Source organism: Trichechus manatus, unplaced genomic scaffold (genome assembly GCF_000243295.1).
Source record: "Trichechus manatus latirostris isolate Lorelei unplaced genomic scaffold, TriManLat1.0 scaffold00036, whole genome shotgun sequence".
Lineage (NCBI taxonomy): Eukaryota > Metazoa > Chordata > Mammalia > Sirenia > Trichechidae > Trichechus > Trichechus manatus.
The window spans coordinates 4,462,553-4,480,828 of record NW_004443972.1 but is presented as its reverse complement, the minus strand read 5'-3'; the positions used below and the strand labels follow the sequence as shown (position 1 = coordinate 4,480,828).

Genomic DNA, 18,276 nt, shown 5'->3' with positions numbered 1-18,276 from the left:
AGAAAATAAACCCAGGATGAAAGACATGAAGTTCACTTATGGTCACCGATACTCCTCTGCACAAAGAGAACACTCCCTCACAATGCTTTCCCAAGGACACACCTTTCACGCTGGGCAACCCAATTATAATGGTCTGATTAACCCACCAGGGGCTCACATGGGTTTTAATCAGCACAAATTTACCTGGGCACTAGTCTTGCAGTTAATCCTATCAAAGGTTGTAGGCTGGGGGTGGGATGAGATTACAAGTCCAAACATATTTACACAGATGTCTTTTTTAGTCCTGCCACACAGCCAGGATTGCCTTTGCATCTTGTAACAAAATCACAATTATCGCAGACCTGGATTGTTGGAAACTCAAGACCAGGATATTGAGAGAGAGAGAGAATGGATGGAGATTAAGTGAAAAAAAGCTCACGGGGAAGGGTTTCCAGCAGCAATAGGCTGAGAACAGTAGGTCTGTGTCCAGCCCATGTGGTTATTTTCTGATTAGAGTGAGTCATCTGTCTAATCAGATTTTCTGCTCCCCTGTTATCCGTCTTATTAGGCTCTCCCTACGTGTCCGGCTTAGGGTTCCCTGACAGTCACAAGATGATTCAAAGTAACGACCAACAAAGCCAGTTTCGGTGGGATAGCGTTATTAGGTTTATTCCAAGCCAGTTCTCTCTGACTCTTAATAAGTAAGAGGACAGATTTTCACTTGTGTTTAAGTCTCATGAGGAGTCTAGTTTTCAGACAAATCTAATAATGAAAATAGTTTCTAGATTAATTAAACAAGGTCTCCTGGGTAGGACCTGATCTAGTAGAATTCCTTCAACATGAACAAATATTACTAAAGGCCAGCTACGGACCAAGCACCAGGACAGCCAGTAGGGATAGAACGAGGGATAGAATGATGGGCAGAATCCCTATAGTCTGCACCTGTGATTTTTATAGTCTGGGGTACAGAAGAGAAAATGCTTTTCTTTGCCTGAAAACTGCACAGGCAGAGGGGACACAGGAAGTCATCTTTTGTATGGTCCTTGCTTTGCCAGGGGTGAGTGACATTAGGAGAAATGTTTTTTCTAACAGTCAAGAGGGTATGGTGATCCCTGCCTGCCTAATTGCTAGAATAGAAATGTCCTTGTGAAGTCTTTATGTAAACAACTTTGAAAAAAATTAAAATGACATAAAGTCTTCACAAAGTCTTCCTGTACTTTTAAACTTGACTATCTGGGGCCATAAGAATGATGGAATTGTTCTGTAAAATTATCATTTTAAAGAAAAGAAAGACAACTACATTACACAAGTGTACACAAGGTGATCTTCCTTCAGATTCCATGACAAGCAAAATATGGCTATTCAGCAGAGAAGGCAAATTCTGCTCTATGGCTAAGAAGAATGGAAGTCCAAATGGAATGTGAGAAGAAAATTCAACTTCTCTTTAAATGCCATCTACAGTTGATTTCAATGCCTTCAGCAAGAATTGCGCAAGTTTACAAAGTCATACACTGCACAAGGACCATTTAAAGGCCATGCTCATGTTAAAGTGTTCAGAGACCCTCTTAAGAGAGATGTTACACAAACATCCTATACTTGCTACTAAAGCCAGCTCTTACTAGCACAGAATTTCTCATATGAAAAAGAAACACTTGTTTACTTGTGAGTACTTCTGATTTCAGAACGTATGCTTCAGGAATAGAAATTTGCCTTAAGTCCAGGATGTAAGTTTTCTGAGTCCATCCTGACTGAGGTAGAATGGGAACAGGAAGGGTTGGGTTGACCAGAATGTTCTATTTTGGGAATCAGCCTTCTAGGAGTGGCAATTTCATGCACTGATCCAGCTCTCTATCCACCATATAACATTTATCAAGGTCGAGTTACTATGGGCCAGGCCCCATGCTAGGCCCTAGTCACAAAAACAAAATATTCTCCCTCAAAGATTTGATGTGTTTTTTATTTAAAAAAAACCCCACATGGCTCTCACAGTAAGAACTGTGCTTCACCTCCTCATCTGCTCCTGTGATGGGACATTCCAGCCTCCTCGCCTTTGCTCCACAATGTCTAAAATCTTCCCTAACAGTTTGCCAGAATGCCAAACACACTCAGGATTTATTCTAGATTTGGTTCCCCAAATAAGAAATTAGGAAAGCAAATATGAAGCCTCTAAGAGGCGAAGGGGAGGCTCCTGATGTCCTGTTTCCATTCCTGTATTTACACTGGACGAGAGCTCAGAGCATAGTGACAATCCGTGCAAAGTAGAGCCCACCTTCCTATTCTATGGAAATTGAGGGCTAGCATAGGGGAACAACACGGTTCTAGAGGCATCTCCATGAACTAAATCCTACCGCTCAACACTCCTCTTGTTGCCTACGTGACAAACTGGTCTTCTAGCCCCTGCTTTCCTAATTCCCATTATCCATGACTACTGCCACAGTCACAGACTCTTCTGTCATCTGCCCCAGGGTTTTTAGGCTTTCCAGTTCAGACTCCCCTCTTCAGATCCCCACCACCATCACTCTAGCAGCTTCCTGCATCCCCATTCTCTCACAAGCAGTTTCTGGAGTTACCAAACTTTGCTTCATATGTATCTTCCACCTGCTAGTGACTAAAACCTGCCTTTCCCTTTACCCTCTGTGACAGTAGGGGCTCTCCTCAGTGGTCCCACTTTCTCCATTTCTCCCACCCTGCAGCCCATGGCTGAACCTTGAGCAGGGATCAGCAAAACCCTTACAGCTACCTCCATATTATTGTCCCATTGCCTTCACTCCACAACCATCTCTTTGATGGTCATGCATCTGTGGCATTCTCTGAGCCCCCAGGTTCCCACCACCCTCAGTGATGTCAGTCTAGGAATTAGAAATATTAAACTACCTGTCAGATGTTCGGTGAGTGATTGATTCACCGATACTTGAATACCCTGGTGATGAAAAAAAGCTCACTACAGCAGAAACCATGCTTTCTATTTTCAAACATCTCTAGCTATGATAAAATTCTTTAATAAGCTGAAATCTATATGCCTGTAATTAATGTTATTGGTTCTAGTTCTGTCTTTTGAAGCTCTATGAAAGAAATTAAATTGCTATTCCATGTGAAAGCCTTTGGGCCATTTGGATACTTTTATCATGTTCTTGCTAAGACTTCTTTGCTCCAGACTAACCAACTCCAGGATCTTTAAATTTTCTGAATATAACACAGCTTTGGGTTTCTTCACTCGTATAGTTTGCTCTTCGCTGATCATTCTCCAGGTTGTAGATGTGGCACACAGAACTTGACTCATTGCTCTAAGCGTAACATCATTAGTGGAGCTACTCCTTCCCCTCCAGAGACTGTGTTTCCAGGAACTGTGTTCCAGGAACACAGACTACGTGTTCATTAAGTTGCTGTTGTGACAATGATGGTGGTGGTGATGGTAGTGGTGGTAGTGGTAAAGGTGGTAGCGGTAATGGTGGTGGTGATAGTGGTAGTGCTAATGGTGATGGTGGTGGTGGGCGTGGTGGTGGTGGGCATGGTGGTAGTGGGCATGGTGGTGGTGGTCGTGGTGGTGGTGGTGGTGGTGGTAGTGGTAATGATGATTGTTTCAGTGATCACATAGTACTGTTGACTCATAACAGTCAACGAATTAAAACCAGAAGATTGTTTTGCTGTAACTAAGTCACATCCCTGCCATTTTTTTTTTTTTTTTTTTGCACATACTGTTCACTTTTTGGACCCAGATTAAGACTGTTGAACTTTATCTTGCTGTATTTGAGCCATCATTCAACCCACTAAAGATCATTTTAGATCCTTATTTTTTTCATTGTTTGTTTGCCTTTCTTCCCAACTCTGGTTCATCTGCAGATGAATAAACATGTCTTCTATATCTTCATCCAAGTTTCTGATTAAATATTAATCGAACTGGCTTAAGCTTAGACACTAAAGAGTATCCTTCAGGGTAACATCCATCTATTAATTAGCATCATTTGGATAAAAGGTTTCAATTTTAATGTGTCTCATTTTTCTTGACTTTTGTTCCCAAGGATTTGCTGAAATTTGGCTGCTCTCTATATGCTGCATTTCTCATGTGTACCAATTTAATAACCATCCAGAAAATCAGTTGTCATCAAGTTGATTCTGACTTACGGCAACGCCACGTGTTACTTCATGTGTGTCAGAGTAGAACTGTGCTCCATAAGGTTTTCAGTGGCTGATGTTTTGGAACCAGTTTGCCAGGCCTTTCTTCTGAAGCCCCTCTTGGTGGACTCAAACCTTCAATTTATTCATTAGCAATTGAGCACTTAACTGTTGGTGTCACCCAGGGACATCTTAATAACCACAAAAAAAAAAAACAAAAAAAAAAAACATTGCCATCAAGTCGATTCCAACTCATAGCAACCCTATAAAACAGAGTAGAACTGCCCCATAGGGTTTCCAAGGAATGGCTGGTAGACTTTGAACTGCCGGCCTTTTGGTCAGCAGTAGAACTCTTTTTTTTTTTTTAAATTGTGCTTTAAGTGAAAGTTTATAATTCAAGTTAGTTTCTCATACAAAAATTTATACACACATTGTTATGTGACCCTAGTTGCTCTCCCTATACTGTGACAGCACACTCCTCCTTTCCCGGATTTCCTGTGTCCATTCAACCAGCTCCTGTCCCTTTCTAACTTCTCATCTTGCCTCCAGACAGGAGCTGCCCGTTTAGTGTCATTTATCTACTTGAGCTAAGCAGCACACTCTTCACAAGTATCATTTTATGTCTGATAGTCAGTCCAGTCTAATCTTTGTCTAGAGTTGGCCTCGGGAATGGTTTTAGTTTCGGGCTAACAGAGAGTCCAGAGGCCATGTCTTCCAGGGTCCCTCCAGTCTCAGTCAAACCATTAAGTCTGGTCTTTTTAGTAGAATTTGAGTTCTGCACAGCAGCAGAACTCTTTATCACTGCACCCCCAGGGCTCCATACTCCCCTCAGAAACACTGGTTTGATATGACTTCTTCAGTGATATTTAGTCATCACCAGATTCATTTTGTATGTAAGCTCTCCCCACCATCTAATCCTAGAATCTTATAATCTATGAAAGCCCCACTGATCTGGAGCAATTAGTGAGAACTCCTAATCTTCATTTTGAGAACCAGAATCACACCTGCCCATCTCCAGTCTTTCAACACCTCTCTGCTCTCAACAATTCCCTCATTGTGGAAACAATCTATTCCTCCTTTGAACCTCAGGACTCACTGAAGCCTCATGAAACAGATCTTACCCCGCCTTACGTTGCGGTTATTTGTACAACAATTTGTTCTCTCTATCCTTCACCCCCCACCCCCAAGAGACTCGCATTTGATTATAAACACCTTGGCAACAAGGAATGGTGCTTATTTTCCTTGCTATTCCTTGCAGTGCTTTGCACTATGTATTTGAAGGTTTGAATTGAACTGAATTGCACAAAGGAAGAAAATTAGTTTTATCTATGCAGTCTCAAAATCATTTTTTGGTCAAATTGGATTCTTTTCATCTATCTTAATATCTAATTTGTGCATAGTTGAATCAGTCTTGCAGTTAATCTGATGTGGTCGTTAAGACTACTGAAGACAGTAAATTAATTTTCTTGATCTGGTGATTTTTAATCATATAGTCACAGTCACTCACACAGAAAAATAAAACAGCAGATTAAACAGCAAACTAATAGCAGAATGATGAATGGAATTATCCCTAGCCCTAAAGGCTATTACAGATAATCTACGGCTTCTGCCAAATTCACTCATTCAGTTTCAATCCAGCACTCTTTTGTTAAATGATAATAATAGTCCCCAATTACTGAGGACTTCCTATGGCTAAGCCCTTTGCTAAGAAAGAATAACACAGTGGCTAAGATTTCAGGGCTTGGCTTGTGCCCTGGCTCCACCAGTTACTATTCATGTAACCTTAAGCAATTGCTTCACATCTCTAAATGTATTCTTCATCTGGAAAACAAAGAATAATAAATGTTAGTTATACTGTTACTATTTAAATGTATTATCTTGCTTAATGCTCACATTAATCATTACTTTCTCCTAACTTAAAAGTTTGCAAGATATTGGGTGCTGGATGCTGTAGGATTCATATAAATGTCCGCATCTGATTCAGACATGGTCCTACCCTCCAGAACTTTACAATTAAGTAAAGATGACTGGATTTTAAATAAGTAACTATAATCAAAAGCAGAAATAAATATGTGCCATGGAAATGTACACATAAAATGCATGAGAGGACAGAGGAGTTAATGGATGGTGTCTTAGTTACCTAGCATTGCCACAACAGAAATACCACAAGTGGGTGGCTTTAGAGAATAGAAATTTATTTCCTCTCAGTTCTGGAAGCTAAAAGTCCAAATTAGGGTCTCAGCTGTGTTCATTCCTTTTGTAGGCCTTTCTTCTAGTTTCTGGTGTCTGCCAGATATCCTTCATGTTCCTTGGCATCTGTCTTCCTCTGTGTGTGTGTCTCTCTGTGTCTATAGGGTCTTTTTATAACTCAGACATGATTAGGTTTAAGACCCACCCTTCACTGGTGTGACAGCATTGCATAACAAAAATAAAAACCCTATTTCCAAACAGGATCATATCCATAAGTACAAGGACCAAGAATTCAACACATATTTTTAGGGGACACATTTCAATCCGTAACAGATGGCTTTACACGGAAGTTAGAATTGTAATTTAATTTGGAGGATTTTCAAAGTCATAGAAGATTAAAGGTGATCCAGAGTGAGGGAACCACATAAGCAAAGAATGGTAGCATGAAAGACATTTAGGGGTACAATACTAACCAGAAAGTGTTTCTCAACCTGCTAGGTTAACTAAATCCTGCCATTTTAGTGGGTCCCAACTAGAACTATTTTTAAATATGCTATGTATTAGACAGGAGTCCCTGGGTAGCACAAACGGTTAAGCACTCAACTACAAACCAAAACGTTGGCCGTTCAAATCCACCTGAAGGCACAAGGAAGAAAGGCCAGTAGATCTGCTTCCAAAAGCTCAAAGAGTTGAAAACCCTATGGAACACAGTTCTACTCTGTAACACACGGGATCGCCATGAATCATAACTGAGTGGGTGTCAACTGGAATTTTTTTTTTAATATTAGATAGAAAATATTAGCATACATTGCACGTAGAAATAATATTTATTTTGTGGAAATGTTTTTCCCAATACATGTTATTGTACAGGGTTACAATATAAAATGTATTGGTTGTTGTGAGTTGTAGTCAAAGTTTGAAAGAGCCTAAATTAGTTGCCTAGGACTGCCATAACAAAGTTCCAAAAACTAGGTGGCTTAAAACAACAGATATTTATTCTCTCACACTTCTGGAAGCTTAAAGTCAGAAATTAAGGTGATGTCAGGGCTAAGCTCTCTCTGAAGGCCTTAGGGGAAGCTCCTTTCTTGCTTCTTCTTAGCTTCTGGTGGTTCCTGGCAATCCTTAGCACTTAGGTTGTGGATGCATCATTCCGCTCTCTGCATCATCCTCACATGGCCACCTTCTCCGTGTGTGTGTCTCTTCTCCTGTTGTTATAAGAACGTCACTCATTTTGGATCAGGACCCAGCCTACTCCAGTATGACCTCATGTTAACTGATAACATTTTCAAAGACTTTTTCCAAATAAGGTCACGTTCATAGGCGTTAGGACTTCAACATATCATTTTGGAGGACACAATTCAATTGATTACAGGCACTGATCTAGAGAGGTTGGACTCTAAGTTGTGAAGAGAGATGGATATACTGTGGCTATGAGGCTGTTATTCTAGAAAAACAGCAGCTGTGGAATAATGAATTCCTATTTGAGGTGAGAGGTGGAGAGAAACAAGTTAGGAGAAGTCTATGTCAGCGCTTTCCCATTTTGTGTTAGTAAGCCTATTCTGAGGGTTATGAGTAGGAGTGGGAGAGAAAAATTCTTCCCATCTGCAAACACGTTTATTTAACATATAGACTGTGGTAAGTTTACTGTGAATCTAATAAAGCAAAAGCTTCCGAGGCCCTCATTTGCGTGGGTTCCTTCCAAGCCTCTGTTCTTAATTTTATATTCATAATTTTGTATCCTTTTTCTTAAACAGGGCCCCAAATTGTATAAGCTTCAGGACCCAGAGAACCTGAATCTTCCTCAAGCTTGTCTATAAAATTTAAACAGGTGTCTTTTTTATAAGACAGGGTTTCTCAGAATTTAAGATACTAATGTGCATTTTGGATCCCTGAGATAACAATTGTATACCTTCTCCTCTTTTCTTAAACCCCTACACACCTCTTTGCTCTCTTTCTTAACTGGCACTCACACCTCATACTTCACGGGCAAAATGGAAGCGATGAGATGCAACCTCACTCACCTTTTTGCACCAACAAACTTACCATGTTGGTGTCAAAATTTATGCTACAGTTCAAGTGGGGGAATATGGTGACTTTTTTTATTTTTTCTAATTGATCTCATCTTTCTCAAGAGTTCCCATGAAAATAAGTTATTAAATGTAATTCAAAAAAAAATAAATTTTTTTGAAAAAGAACAATTTCAATGATTGAAACCTATAAAATATATCTAAATGCATAAATCCATAACGATATTTTTTAAAAAAAATAACTGATTACTTTCAGAGGATGATAGGAACCAATTTGTTATCTTGAAAATTAATAAATAAAGGGTTTTTTAAAAAAAAGTTGCCTTCGTGTTGATTCCGCCTCATGGCAGCCCCATGCGTTGCAGAGTAGAACTGCGCTCTGTAGGGTTTTCAAGGCTGAAATCTTTTGGAAACAGATTTTTTCTTCTGAAGTGCCTCTGGGTGGGTTCAAACCACCAACCTTTTGGTTGGTAGTTGAGCGCTTAACCATTTGCACCACCCAGGGACTCCTAAAAGTAACTTAGTTTCTTTTTATTTAAAAGAATCTTTTGGTTAAATACTCTCTTTGGGGTAAATATTCAGTCTTTCAGAGTGTTTTCAATTTTCCTTTTGTCCCTGGGCACCATCTGGACACAGAGGAAGTCCGTGTGCATTTACAGCAGAGAAGGGAGAGGCCTATCTCTCCTATCACATGACACCATCTTTCCTATCATCTACAGCCAAACCACTTAGTGTCCTTTAAGCCTTCACTGATCCCTTCTAAAGGATGGCTTATTCTAGTCTGCTCCTGTCTGTCCTGAAGTGTCCACAGATGATGCCCTGGTGTACATTGCCACCTCAGCCTTATCCTGAGCCACTGTTCCTCTCAGCAGCTCCATCTTCACAGGAAGCTGGAAACTCAGCTGCTTACTCATGCCTGCAGAGTGATTTTGTGTTGGTGGAGAGCCTCTGAGAGGCAGCTCTCCAACATCTCTTCCAGCCTATATTTCTCTTGTGTGCCTTATTGGATGTGATGTTATGCCAAATGCAGGGCGTATCTGAGAGGATTTCAGCCAACCCAAGCTATCCCTCAAGGAAGTAAGCACCAGCGCTGCAGATTCTTTTTCCTGCAACCCTATTTGGAACTTTCCAACATAACATACTCTCAGGCTAGATACCAAGAGGACTTGTGTGACTGATTCTTCCTTTTAAGCATCTTCTTCTCTCTGAAGTCTCTTTTCAGGGCCTGAAGTACTTTATACTTCCCTTGCCTGCCTGGCAGGAACTCCCCTCACATCATTTCCTCCTCCTTTTCTATTCTTTGTGCTTTACTCCAGGCAGTATCCTCCACTTCTTCCCTGAGACAATACAATTTCTAATTTAGCCTTATAGTAGTGCGTGCGCAAGGGAAGAAAAACCCAGATGATGGAAAAGAAAAAATATATCAGAAAATGTTCTTAAAATTTCAAGTTTACTACACTACAAATGTATCTATCCTTTCGTCTATCGCAACTTTCTTTTCCCGTTACCACTGAAATCAGTTACATCAAAGACCAATCCTCCACTTATCTTTGTGATAACAACCCTCATCCCCCTCAAAATGTCTCCATTTAGGTCATTCCGCCTCACTCTGCCTTATCAGTCTCTTCCTCCCAGATTAGTATCTTCAGCATACAAACATTCCAATATCATCCATCTTAAAATACTCATTCTTGACCCCAAATGCTCCTCCATCTAAATCGCCATCTGTCCTATTATTCAGAGCCAAACCTCTCAAAAGAGTTGTACCATACCACATTTTCATTTCCTGGTTTCCTTTTCACTATTTAATCCACTACAATCTGGTTTCTTCCCCAGCCATTCCACTGAAGTTAATATTGTCAAGATCACCAACGACCTCCTTACTTCTAAATCCAGTGGACATTTGGAGTCTCATGTTTGTCTTCTCAACAATATTTGACATAACCAGCCCTTCCTGTCTTCTTGAAACATGTTTCTCTCTTAGTTCAGTGGTAGCACTTTTGTTTTTCTAGATTTTCTTCTGCCTCACTGGCATCGCCTTTTCAAGCTCTTTGCTATGTCTCTTTCTACTTCCTGGCATCTGATTGTTGGGGTTACTAAGCGGTCAGTCCTAGATGCTGTCCCTCTATGTTCCTGATTCTCAAATTTGTATTATCAGCCTAGGCTTCTGTATTGGGTTCTTCACTTCTATATCGGTATGTCTAAACATCTCCTCTTGAATGTCTCATATATCTTATGCTTGACATGTTTGAAAAAGAATGACTGATGTTCTCAACACACTGCATCCCCATCCCCAATTCCTTCCCATCTTAGTAAAGGACACTGTGGTTTAATCCATTTCTATTGTCAAAACCTAACAGTTCTTTGTGATTTCTACTTTTCCTTCATCTCCCACATACCATCCAACAGGAAGTTTCTTCAGCTCTCCCAATATCTTCTTTTTCTCTCCACTGCCAGCCTCTAAAACCAGGCCACCATTATTTTTCACCTGTGCAGTAACCGTCTAACTTGTCTCCTTGCTTCAGTTCTGCCCCCTCCAATCTATTCTCCATATAACAAAGGATATTGACTTAAAATACAGTGTGGGTCTTCCTCTTCCTTTTCTTTGCTTCCCTACCTTTGCTAAACAATTCAACCCAAAAGCCATTTGGTAGTGCAGAACCAGGTAGGCATCTGTAGTGTAGGGAATTGGCCATAATGACCCAGAGCAGGTGTAAAACCCAAGCAGGGCTGAGGAGGGCATCCATGTGGGGAGGCGGCTTGGTGCAAACTGTCTAAGCCTGGATGGAGTGAAAAGGATAGAAGGTGGGCGGCTTGGCTTGCGAGCCCGCCGAGGAGGCGGAGGTCGGGCCACAGTTACCGCCGAGTTAGCTCCTGACTCTTGGTCCCCAAGCGGCATGGCCTGTGGGGCGAGGTTGAAGCGAACCGTGGAGTTCGCGGCGGCGCTGTGCCCCTCTGCCTGGCTCCACTCCAGGCCTCAGACCCCTGACGCCGACAGCCACCGCCGCCGCTTTAGACAACTCTGCAGCAGTCCGCCCCGCCTGGCAGCGAGCGGCGCCTTCCAACTCCGGAGCACACTTTCCAGAGCATAAAAAAAGAATATAGTTGTTATCAGAGGTAGAGACATTTAGAAGTTGCACTTAATCAGAGTGAAGCTTGTACTTCGGAAATTCTGCCTCACTCCTCGGCACTCACAGCACCTAGTTCTCCAGGTTCTTCCTGGATGAAGAAGGACCCACCCACCTTCATTCATCCTCCGACAAGTTGGAATAATATGAGAGCGTCTCTTAAAAGACTGTGAAGATAAAATTTGGGAGAAATATGAGCAAATCCTCAATACTGCACTAGCAGAATAATACGAATCTTCTGTGAAATTCACACACGATCAGATCACGCATGATATGGGACAAGGCCAACAAGCTGTGTGTTGAGGCTTTCTTGCATATCTGGATACCAGGTTTAACCTTAAGAGATGGCTGTGTACACTTTTAGCAACTCGTATGATATCGCATTTCAACTCCAACTTTGCATCCTGAGAACACTTAAACGTTTCTGCAGGTCCATTTTTATACAGTTTGAAAGACCTTGAAACTTTCTGGTTGCCACAAGCATATCTTTTCTGCTCATTCAGTAAACAACTGTGCCCTACCATGATAGATTTTCCAAATAAAATACCAGCAGCAGCAGTTTAGCAAACTATGCCTTCAGTGTCATTCAACAAATGGAAGAAGTAAGAAGTGTGTCTGTATGTATGTGTATTTTTAAGTTATTATTTGTATCGTGAAAATTTTTTGATCTTGGGGAGTCTGGCTATGAATTTGATGCATGGCAATTATGGTTAAAAACGTTTGGTTGGGTGTACTAACTGTTTAATGAGAAACTATTTTGTTCTGTAAACCTTCATCTAAAGTGAGAATAGCAGAACAATTGGAAGAGCGTAGTCGATGTCACTGAACTGTGCATGTAGAAATTTTTGAAATGGTGTATCTTTGGCTATGTATATTTTCACCAAAAAAAAAAACAAAACAAAACAGAAAAAGGTCAAGAAGGGAGAGGGTTGCCATGTCGTGGGGTTGTTAACCAATGTCATAAAACAATATCTGTACTACTGTTTAATGAGAAACTATTTGTTCTGTAAACCTTCACCTGAAGTACAATATATAAAAAAAAAAAAATTTGGTTGGTCTACAGAAGATCATTTGTGACCATGTAAGTTATAACAGCAGATTGTTTTATGTTTAGTATTATTATTATGTACAGAGATTGTTTCCAGGCACAGAATATGAATCATAAGTTAGGATGGACATTAGATGTGATTATGATGACATCATGAAGGTCTGCAGTCCTAGGTCTGCAAACGTATGGTGAGGAGTTAGAACAAATGGAGATGGGCCATTTGACACATGGACTCTACCTAACAGTGTTAGAAAAATACTTTGACTCTAAGTCTTAAAATACCCTTGTGGATCATACCACCAAGAAAGCAACACCAGGAGCAGAGTGAGTCCTTTGGACCTGAGGTTCCTGTGGAGAGAAGTTCCTAAACTGCGGGAAGGTTGATGACGAGGACCTTCCTCTAGAGCCGACATAGAGAGAAAGCCTTTCCCTGGAGCTGGTGCCCTGAATTCAGACTTCTAGACTACTAGACTGTGAGAGAATAAACTTCTCTTCGTTAAAGCCAAAAAAAATGCCCTTGTGGAGTCTGCTCACCTCATTCACCCAATCAGAGAGCTCCCTGGACACTGAATCTCCAAGGGGAAAAGATCTCCGTGGAGCAAGAGTATCAGGGTTTGCTCAGGAGCCTAGCATAGGAGAGCACAGGACTGGGCCAGGCCCCAGGAGCACAGCTACTAGCGAGGAGCCACTTCACCTTTGTATCAGTCATTACAGATAGAATTTGGATCCTTTGGTCAAGTTCCCCCAAATTATTTTCAGAGGCATCCATGTCCAACCACTTGAGCTTCGTTTTGGCAACCCCCTTCCTGAAATTGCTTACCGGCTGTGCTTCACCTTGTGTCCAAGGCTAAGGAACAGAAAGCAGACTCTGTTTTGCGGAGGTGGAAGTTATGTACACATGTATTTTTTACTGTGACTTGTTCAGGACCACATTTTACAAAATGCCTTGCTTCATTTATCGTTTCTGGAAAGGAAAGTTCTATTAAAATTGTTTTACTTTGAATATAAAATAGTTTTTTTAATTAAGACTTATTTTGAAAAATTCTGAGTTTCTTTCAAATGTATGCCAATACCTTCCAAAGTAAGATAATATTCAGAGACAGTTGTTCTGATCAGATGGCTTAGAGAAATGCCTGAAATATTCACATTCAAAGATTCTTTATTAATGAATGTCTTTGACTTAAATCTAACCAAAACCTGCAACATTATTCTTAATACATTTTCATTATAGAGTGTTAACAAGCTTTGCTGCAAACAAATAAAATACTGAAAAAAGAAAGAAAGAAGGTGGTTAAGGTGGCAATAGTCCAGCATTGGCTGTTGGACCCTGAGTGGGGTGAGGAGATCATCGCACTGGGAGCTAGTGGGGGGTGGCAGCAGAGTAGCAAGATTGATTACATGCAGGGACACTGATCAAATAAGTAAATATGTTAAGGATAATAGGAGCCAGATTTCTCATGGCAGGAGGAAGAGTCTACAAAAATGGAAAAGTGGAAAAATAGAATTTACTCCATGGTATTGCATTGGAATTGGAGGTATCATTGTCAGCTCATGGTTCCCAATACATAGAAATAGATATAAAAATAAATGAGGCATCCCTGGGAAGCACAAACGGTTAAGCACTTGACTACTAGCTGAAAGGCTGGCGAATCGAACTCAACCAGAAGTGCCTTGGAAGACAGGTGTGGCAATCTGCCTCCGAAAGATTACAGCCTTGAAAACCATATGGAGCAGTTCTACTCTGCACAAATGCAGTCACCATGAGTTGGAATTGGCTCAATGGCAACTAACAACACAAAAATAAACATAGATGTAAATGTGTGCAAACACAGACACAGACATACATATATCCTAGCTCTGTTCACTGAGAAAGCCTGAGAGCAGTGACAAGCCCAACAGCAATAAGCACAGGTCTTAGTTTCTAAACATCATTCTCTACTAAAAGGAACCAGGGCTCTTCAGTGGCATGACTGATCCCAAGGCTTGGGGAGGGAAAGTACAAGATGTGTCTGGAACATGTTTTGTGTCAGAAACTAAGGAAGTACTAAAAAGTGATGGGACATGTCAAAAGGACATGGAGACCAGCTTGAAGAAACGCCTACTGGCCAAATCTGGAAGTATTTTAGCATGAAAGTAAATAGTGGTGGTAATGCATTATTATCCATTGAATCTTTTATTCCATAAGAATTTATTCTAAGAGAAGAATCTATTATTCCATACTCATATAAATCAATAAATGAATAAATCAAATGGTTCACGAGGAACAGGACATTTACATAGTTTAAAGTACCTCTGCATAATATTAAATACAAAGGGGGGAAAAAAGCAACTTTATAGTAGAGAAGCCTGGCCAACATCACCTTAATCAAATGATCAAAGTTAACCTCACTAGTAATGAATGAGACAAGCCTATAATATTTGAAAGTATCATATTATGACCATCAGGGAAAGGTCAAAGAACTAGAGCAGATTGAAGGAAACAGAAGAGACATGACAACTAAAAGTAAAATGTGATTTCACATTGGATTCTTCCGCTATAAAGGGCATTATTGTGACAATTGACAACACTTGAACAGGTTCTGAGGATTAGATAATAGTAATATATCAATTTGATTTCTTAATTTTGATGATTATGTTGTGGTTATGTAGGACAGTGTCCTTGCTTGAAAAGTGCGTGGGTTGATGGGGCATGTGGTGGGCAGCTGCTTGGTGTTCATGCCCTTGTATAATCTCCTCCCCTTGAGTGTGCACTAGGCCTAGTGACTCACTTCTAACTAATAGAATATTGCAAAAGTGAGGGGTTGTTGCTTGTGATATTAGGTTACAAAAAGACTATAGTTCCCATCTGGAGTGTTCTTTTTCATTTTCTCACTCACTTCACAGAGAAGCTAGCTGCCATCTTGTGAGCTGCCCTATGGAGAGGCTCACATGTCAAGGAACTGAGGGAGGCTCCCAGCCAACAGTCTCCAAGAAACTGAATCTTCAGCAAGAAACAGAAGCCACTGGTTCAATAGCCTGAGTGGAACTAAATCTTGCTAACCACCATGTGAGCATGCTTGTGAAGAATCCTCTTGGAATCCAGCATTCAAGTGATAGTGCGGCCCTGGGAAGATGCTTTTTTGTAGCCTTGTGGGAGTCTCTGAGACACCAGACTCAGCTGAGCCTCTCCCAGATTCTGATCCATAGAAACTTTAAGATAAATGTTTGTTGATGTTGTTGTGGGAGCCCTGGTGGTACAGTGGTTGAGTGTTCGGCTGCTAACCAAAAAGTCCACAGTTCAAATCCACCAGTCGCTCCTTGGAAACCCTGTAGCGTAGTTCTACTCTGTCCTATAGGGTCACTATGAGTTGGAACGGATTTGACAGCAATGAGTTTGGTTCTTTTTTTTTTTTTGATGTTGTTTTTAGCCACCATCAAGTCAGCCTCTGATTCATGGTGACCCAGTGCATGATGGAAGAAATGCTGCCTGGTCCTGTGCCATCCCTATGATCAGTTGTAGATCACACCATTGTGATCCATAGAGTTTTCATTGGCTGATTTTTGAAAGTAGATGACCAGGCTTTTCTTCCTAGTCCATCTTATCTAGAAGCTCCACAGAAACCTGTTCAGAATTGTAGCAACACTCAAGCCTCCACTGACAGATGGGTGGTGGTTGTGCATGAGGTGCATTGGCTGGGAATCAAACCTGGGTCTCCTGCATGGAAGGCAAGAATTCTACCACTGAGCCACCACTGACCTCAGATAAGTGATAAAAAATCCACTGCCATCAAGTCAATTCCAACTCATAGTAGAACTGCCCCATAGGGTTTCCAAGGCTTTAATCTTCACGGAAGCAGACTGCCACATCTTTCTCCTGCTAGTAAGTGATGCAGAGCATTATATTAGAACTAACTTTCAAAGGGCCCTGGGGGGAAAAGCTGTATTTTAAGTTTGAGGTTGTTTAAAAAAGAAATGTGTGTGTGTGAGTGTGTGTGTGTGAATTGTGTCACTTCCATGCTCAACCCTCTTCATTGGCATCCTATCACGCTTAGAATAAAATCCAAATTCCTCACCATGCCCTACACGTTCTGCTCTTGATCATTTCTCTAACCCCTTCTTGCTGCTTTCATCCTTCCTAATTGCTCCTGCCACACTGGTTTTCTCTGGGTTCCTTTAACAAAGCTTTTTCCCATGAAAGGGCCTTTGAATTTGTTGTTTTCTTTACCTGAGATGCTCTTCCCCCATTCCTCACGACTATCCTATTCTCATCCTTTAGATTTCACCTTAAGTATCAGCAGCAGGAGTCCCCTATCCCTCATTCTTACTCTCTTTCTCAGCTCCTTGTCTCATATACTTATTAGAATTTATGAGTATTTCATTTGTCTGTATGCTTGTTTTTATCGACCTCTAAACCCGGTTGCCATCGAGTCAATTCTGACTCACAACAACCCTATAAGCCCCACGGGAGTTATTCTTCTCTTCTGCACCATTATATCCACAGTACCTAACACATAGCAAATCCTCTTTAAATAATTCTTGAATTAATTAATATAATGCTTGAGCACCTGGACAGAATTTTAAAAGTCAAAATTCCATTTCTTCTCACTCCTAAAAAGAAATTTTAAAACTAAATAGGGAGAGTTCAATTTTATAAATATAGGCAAGCAAACCTGATCATACTAGATTTTTTACCTTCCAATATCAAAATTGACTGTTTACATCAGACTGCGTAACCAGTCATTGTATCCTTTATCTATATTCCTTTCTTGTTTCCTTGGATACCACATGTACTTGTGTATACAAAGTTGGTATTGTTTTCTCTATTCTCTCAGGCCCAGGGTTTCATTCTTTGTATAGCAAAATTCTACATGCAAATAACACTATCATCTTCCAAACATTCCAGGAATGACCCCCACATGGATTTAGTGGGCCAGGGCACATGGCTCTTAGGTTGACTTTGATGGTGGAGCTGAAGACCCTCTTCTGACAGCTGCCATGGGGAACGTGGGGAGGGGAGAGGGAAAGAGGCAGCAAGTGAACCTGAAATCCCCCAGCCTGTTTCTGCCAGAACACATCAGTTCCAGGTCATGTTTCTGCAACACACGTGTCATGGCGCAAGCACGAGCTGTCAATATGGATAACTGAGAAGCTCCTTTGACAGGTCTCACGTCTACATTCCAGACCCATTACAGCAGGAGAACCTGTTATTCCCCTTCAATGAGCCACCTCTCCCTCTGCTGAATCTTCCAGCTGCAGAAATGCATCCACTGCTGGAAAAACCCTCAGTGTCAAGCTCTGGAAGAGGCCGCGTCCCTGCCTGTCATTTATTTCCAGGACTAGAACAGCTATATTCATAGTTAGGGCTAGGGGTAAGGAGGGACAAACAGGCAGAAACAGAGCCTGTCTCCCAGGAAGGTCCCACCTATCATTTCACATTCTCACCATGCAAGTGTGTTCAGTTCAAACCTAGACTCATAAAAAAAGGAAGCTTCAGAATTAACTTCCTTTTGATGGGAATAACCTGGTTCTGGGAGCAGCTTTTGAGAAATGGGTAACTAAACATTTTATTGAAAGTTATAAACTCTGACTAATTATCTACTGGGGGGAAGGGGTGGTTCAGTGGTAGAATTCTCCCCTTCCATTTTGGAGAGCTGGTTTCTATTCTGGGCCAACGCACCTCGTGTGTAGCCACCATCCGTCTGTCAGTGAAGGTTTACATTTTACTATGATGCTGAACAGGTTTCAGTGGAGCCTCCAGAATAAGGTGGACTAGGAAGGGAAGGCCTGTTGATCTAATTCCAAAAATCAGCCA

The 18,276-nt window shown here is 41.1% G+C and overlaps 1 pseudogene; it reads left to right on the top strand.

Moving 5' to 3' along the window:
- Positions 1 to 3,424: 3,424 nt before the first annotated feature.
- Positions 3,425 to 11,772, top strand: LOC101343172 (akirin-1 pseudogene; annotated as a pseudogene).
- The last annotated feature ends 6,504 nt before the right edge of the window (positions 11,773 to 18,276 follow it).